We start from the raw sequence: 5964 nt of genomic DNA on the forward strand, positions 1-5964 counted from the left end.
TCTCACCGTCTTGTCTCAAAGCTGAGTTTGTTCCCCTGTGTGTGTGTGTGTGTGTGTGACAGAGAGGGAAAGGAAGGAAGAAGTTGCAAACTTTCCAGTGCCATGTGCGTGGTGAGATGAGAGGGAAACTGAGATGAGTCTGTGTGTGTGTGTGTGTGTGTGTCAGAGTGAAAGGAGAACAGGGAGATGAGAGGGAAGTGTAAGCTGTCATATTTGAGGTGAGATGCGGGTTCATTGTGAGGTTAGACTTTTCTCAGGGGTCTGGTGAACCAGCTGAATGAGAGATCTAAAAATTGTAAAGAGAGGAGAAGATGGAGAGATTAACACTGTCCACATGCTGGCATCCTACCAACTAACCCTCCCTGTAGGTTCTGTGTATGGCTTCATTCATCTGTGTTTGTATGTTCTCACAATCAAAGCTTAATTCATGAAGGGTATCCACAACCTAGCAAAGGCATGAAAGCCACAACCTGTAAAACCCTCCGGTCAGTAAATGCATTTTTATTTGATTTCATTCTAATCTAGCTTGTAGAAATCTGTTTCTGAATGTTTTACAAAATGACAAATGCTTCTGATTTATTTTCTGAACTCTCTGCACCCCACAGTGGCCATCCTAGTGTTTCCCTATAACGGCTGCAGCTGGCTGTTGTGTCTCTACTATTGTTTCTGGATAAAACATTTTTGTACCGATTATAATTTAACATGTTTTAATAATATAAACACTTTGCAATAAATTGGGAATTAAAACAGATTTGTGACGAGTAAGCTGTCATATCATCATTTACCTCAAAATGCTGGGTATGGTACAATTACAACTCTTTGTTGTGGAGTAGGCTGCAAAACCTTGTGAAAGGAGGATTATATGGGTCAGTGAGAAAGTGAAGGTCAATCCTGTTCATTGACGGTGATACTGAGGTAAGTTTATGAGGGCATGCTGAAATTTGAAGAAACACCTTGAAGTGGAGCTAACATCGTTGGATTTGGACATTTAGTGAATAAACTCTCAAGCGATGTGGGAATAGCCAGAACAGTGATACTTGATTTTGGTGCTGAAAATAATCATAATAAAAAAAAAAAGATTGGCATTGAAAGATGACAAAATTAAACTGAAAAAGAAAACTCAGTGTTCTAGCTGTGTCCCAAATTCTGGCAATAATCCTGACCCCATGGGTCAGAGGTTTTCCTGTGCTGATGAATTAAACCTAAGGCCAGCTCTAAACTTTAAGATTCAGTAAAAGGACTAGATGTTATAGTCCCTGATATTGCATTGCTTTAAATGGAGAGAATCTTGAGGGATGGCTGTTATGAGGAAAGGCAGCCCAGAAACTTTACCAGCAGCACACATCGTTGTGTGCCTCAACTTTCGGTGTTTACCCAAGCTAATCTGCCGGTTTTTTGGGATTAGAGATCTGATCTAGATTATCATATTAACATTTGGGACACATCGTCAGTAGTGGACCTTGGATTCATCGGGTGTTTCGGCCATTATCACTAGACACCCTCATCCAAGGAGGCCCTGCCAGGGTTGATTAGGCCCTGGAGTGTGTCACTGGTTTATGTTGAATTGTTATTTCTCTTCTTCTTTCTTCTGTTTAGTTTTCTACAGTTTATTTTCTATCTATTCACTGCAACTGAGAAATAACACTTACCTCTTTAGCATTTATGGAGCCTCACTACTTCAAAGGGATAGAAAAGGTAATAGAGAGAAGTAAGACAAAAGGGACAAGATAGGAGAGAGCAGAGAGGAGAGCCGGAAGAGGGGGTGCCCGATCTGGCTTCCCACATCTCCCCGCCAGATCGGGCTGTACAAGAACAAGATATATGTGGTTTTCTGAGAAAAAGAAAAATCTAATTGCACCTGGTATTCTGAGGAGGTCTCCAATCCAAGTGCTTCCCAGGCCCTTCCCTCCTTAACTTCTAGAAATTTAGATGAGATTAGATTTGCTTTGATTGTTATGACTATAATTTGGTCACTGGAGCAGAGATGACCAATTTATGGATTCAAATAGTGAACCTTGCACTGTCTGCTCTTGTTCAAAAGCTCAACCCTCCAGTGGTGCTCCAATCCTAACACTAACCCCTGTTCCTGACTGTAATCCTAATTATTCTTGTAACTCTAACCCCAGCTCTACCCCTAACCCAACCGTACCACTGTGCTCAAGCCCTAATGGGTCCACCATGCTCACAGAGTTGCCTGTGTTGTGGATGTCGTGAGCGAATGTTGACATCACATCATGTGTCGCACGACAGAGTCTTTGTGGTGCTTTGGCCGGTCATGTCGCTCTCAATTTTTGTAACCTGGCATGTTGCGCCACGGCTGACACAGCTGGGTTAAAGACAGAGTATGCGATTGTGCAAGTTTCCACTGTGGTTTTAATGATATTACTGTACAGAAGCTCAGAGACATACAGATATACAGAGGAAGATATCAAAACAGTTTGAAAACTTGAGAGATTGTACAAAAAACTTAGCAAAAAAACACTGGACAATGTCAGGGGTTCGGGTTTCAACTTCTTCTCCTCTATTGCACTTATGCGGTGATATTGTCTGAGTGGCGACAGCTATTTTTCAGGAGAGTACTACAGCAGCTTCCTGCACCTTAATGACTGGTGTAAATATGAGTGACTGTGAGATGAGGTAGTGGCGGCAAGCGAAGTGACCACTGTGTTCGGTATAGGCCTAACCCCCTGTCCCAGACTGTAACCCTAACCCTAGCCCTAAATCTAAACCAATGGGCATTTCTTAGCTCTGACTAAATAATTAACCCTAAAGCCAACCCTAAACATTGGGAACAATAGATATATGACTTTCACAAAAAAAAAAGGAAAAACTCAAAGGAAATGCTATTCGAAGGTGGTTTTTTGACCCTATTTTTCTTCCTTTCAGCTGATTGGTCAATATCATGACACAAATTTAGCTATCCAATCAGAGAACAGATGGGTTTAGCTGTCGGAGGGGCGCTTTTTTGAACTGCAGGTCCTTGAAGGGTAATACAGTTTGAAGCTGGAGGATCTCTATATAAATATCCGATAGCAACTAGGTCCCCTAACTTTCAGTAGCTGTTGAAAGGATAAAATTGTGGTATGTCAGTGGTTAGAAATACCATTATTACTTTAGGATTAGTTTAACACAAAATCAGGGCTGACCCGGGACCATTGCTGTGAGTCACAGTGCGCAGCATAAAGGTCCTTTCACATCGGATGCAGCATGTGCTGCTAATGCTAACTGCTAACTAAGCCAAGGATCCAGAATTTGTTGCGCTGGCTGCTGAGCTCTGTGGGTTTTTGCAGCAGCGCTACCTGTACTAGATGCACCTGCTCCTTGTCGTTTCCATCTCTGACTTTATGTCCTTTACAAGAGTTTCTGTTTTTTTATCTTCAAATGTTCAATAAAAACATGTATCGCTAATTCATAACGAAGAAAGCTTTGCAACTATCCCCACTAGTGAAGACTGTCATTTCCACAACACTGCCCCCCTCCAGGTCCGCAGCGCTGTTGAAAAGGCTCTTTACACACACACAAATTCTTTTTACACATACAAATCTTTTTTACACACACACAAATTCTTTTTACACATACAAATCCTGATTTACAAGTACAAAATATTTATGACCACAATTTGAGCCCATATCTCTAATGGTTAAAATTTCATTTGTGAAGAAATTCGTTAAGTCATGGCTTGATGACCTCAGCAGAGCTCTGACTTTTTTGTCAGCCTGGCTTAAGGGTTGTTTTTATTTTCTTCAATCAGTGATGAATAATCAGTTTTAGTAATGGCTTTTTAAAAATATAGAGTATCCAAACTATTTAAGCTAAATACAGCTCTTCTAAATGAATCAGATGCCATTTCCTCTTCAACTTATGGGTTTTATTCTGTAAGGTGAGTATTTGAGAGTTGTTCCAGGCAGTCAAGTTCTTCTGATTTGAGGCTTTTGTTTTGAGAGGAGTCACAGTATTCAAAGTAATTTGCTGTGAAGATGTACTACTATTAATAAAATAAATGACCTCTGTGGGAGTATAGTTCTGGTAAGCTGCTCTTCACTGTATTTGTACATGGCACTGAAGAAGATAACATTGGAGGAATTACATCCTCAACCATGGTTACAGCACTTTCAGAAAGACATCAGCTGTAATGAAATGTATTCTTACTGCTGTGTTCAGAAGAGATCAGACAGTTAATGGCTTCAAATGGTAAACCAAGTGATCTCTGCTCTCACTCAAAAGCCTGATCCTCCCAGCGTGCTTCAACCCTCCTGACCACAATTTGAGATCATCATTGTGAAAAGAAGTCACGGTTATTAAAATATTCTCAAACCTATCGAATTCAGTCATCACACCTAAGTTTTGTGTCAACACCATGTTTTAGCTCCATCACAGGTCCATATTGTGCACTCACAGCTCAACTTGCATGTCCAGAAGAAAAAAATATAAATGAGTATGTGTTCTGTCAACCTAGAAGTAGGAAGATATTGCAGTCACTGAACATCCATACATGAGATGCTGTCAAGAAATCCGAGTAAAAGTGACATACAGCAAGAACGCACAGTTTACTTTGCTGGCTGGAAAGGAGATTAATGATCTGAAATTAGAGACAAAGACTTTGAACGTATCAGTAATGCTGTTAAAAGTTTATCACGTCTAAATCATTTTAAAAAATAAGTTGTCTGATAACAGTCTTGGTTGTTTGGTAATTTTGGTTATATTTATAAATGAAATGACCACTTTGAAGTCGCACAAGCTTCCTTGTTAGCAGATATATGACTGGTTTGTAGTGAAAAGTCTACTTCAGCTACATAAATAACTAACCTTGCCTCATTTTTGCACTGCCAGCTCTCTGACTTTCTGACTCTAAGCTCAAGGACATTGTTAAGTTGAAAAGGAAACCAGTTCCTTGAGCACAAGGCCACTGCACTTCTAGAGCAAGCTTTCTTCAAGAACCACACTGAATATGGTTGTACATGTCTTTCTTTAACGCTGGCTGTATCCTTTCACTGAAAGAATGGCATTAGTCAGACAATAAATGCATTTTTCTTTTATGATCGCCATTTAAGCTCTTTAACTGATATTTACATCTTGCTTAGAGTTCTAGTATTTGGCTGATTTTTCTGTTTTGGCAACATTATTTTGTAAATGCTTTGTGTTGTCAGATTGGTGAAAAAGCATGCTTTTTCTCAAGCTGAAGTTGGTCTCTAGGCCACCATATTTTCTCATTAAGTCGGAGCTGTTGCTGGTGTGATTGTAACTGTAAAACCAGCACGTTTGTACAAGAGACCATAAAGGCATTAGAATATAACAAGAATGAGGAGTAAGTCTTGTTTTTACTTTATTTTATAGTTTTTAAAAGAGCCTTTGATTCTGTGAGGGCATTTGATGTGAAAAGGATTACAATGCCTTTGTAAAGAAATGTGTGTAAGAAGTTGCTTTGCTTCTTTATTCCCAAACATGTTTAAAAAAAATACACCGCCTTTTCCTTTTATTATAAAGTATACACTTTCCAATTTCTTCCGAGTAATGAAATGCATCAAAGTGGCATGCTGTAAGATCTGCAAGACTTTGAGGTGTGAGTAAATACAATGGCACAATCAGTGATTAAAGTCATGTGTGAGTGAGTTTGGGAGCAAATTCTCATCAGGACAGAATACAAGTGGCTGGAATGGGAATGGCTCTCCTTCAGTGATGCACCTTAATGAAGAGCTCTTCCCAGCTGACAAAGACCTCAACACACACACAATAGCACATAGCACAAACACACAAAACAAAATGCCCAGCGTGCTATTCGCTAACAACTGGGTGGCAAAAGGATGTCAGTTCAAACGCAGGGAGGAAAAAAACAAACACTTTGTTGTGTTTTTCAAAAATGGAGGGTCTTCCCATTTTTTGTATTTGTCCATTTCAATCTAGCTACTTTTTATGACACTGTCTTTAGTTTGGTTTGGTTTCTTTCTGCTATTAAATGGGTTTTGA

This window comes from Oreochromis niloticus, linkage group LG5 (assembly GCF_001858045.2).
Source record: "Oreochromis niloticus isolate F11D_XX linkage group LG5, O_niloticus_UMD_NMBU, whole genome shotgun sequence".
NCBI classification, from domain to species: domain Eukaryota; kingdom Metazoa; phylum Chordata; class Actinopteri; order Cichliformes; family Cichlidae; genus Oreochromis; species Oreochromis niloticus.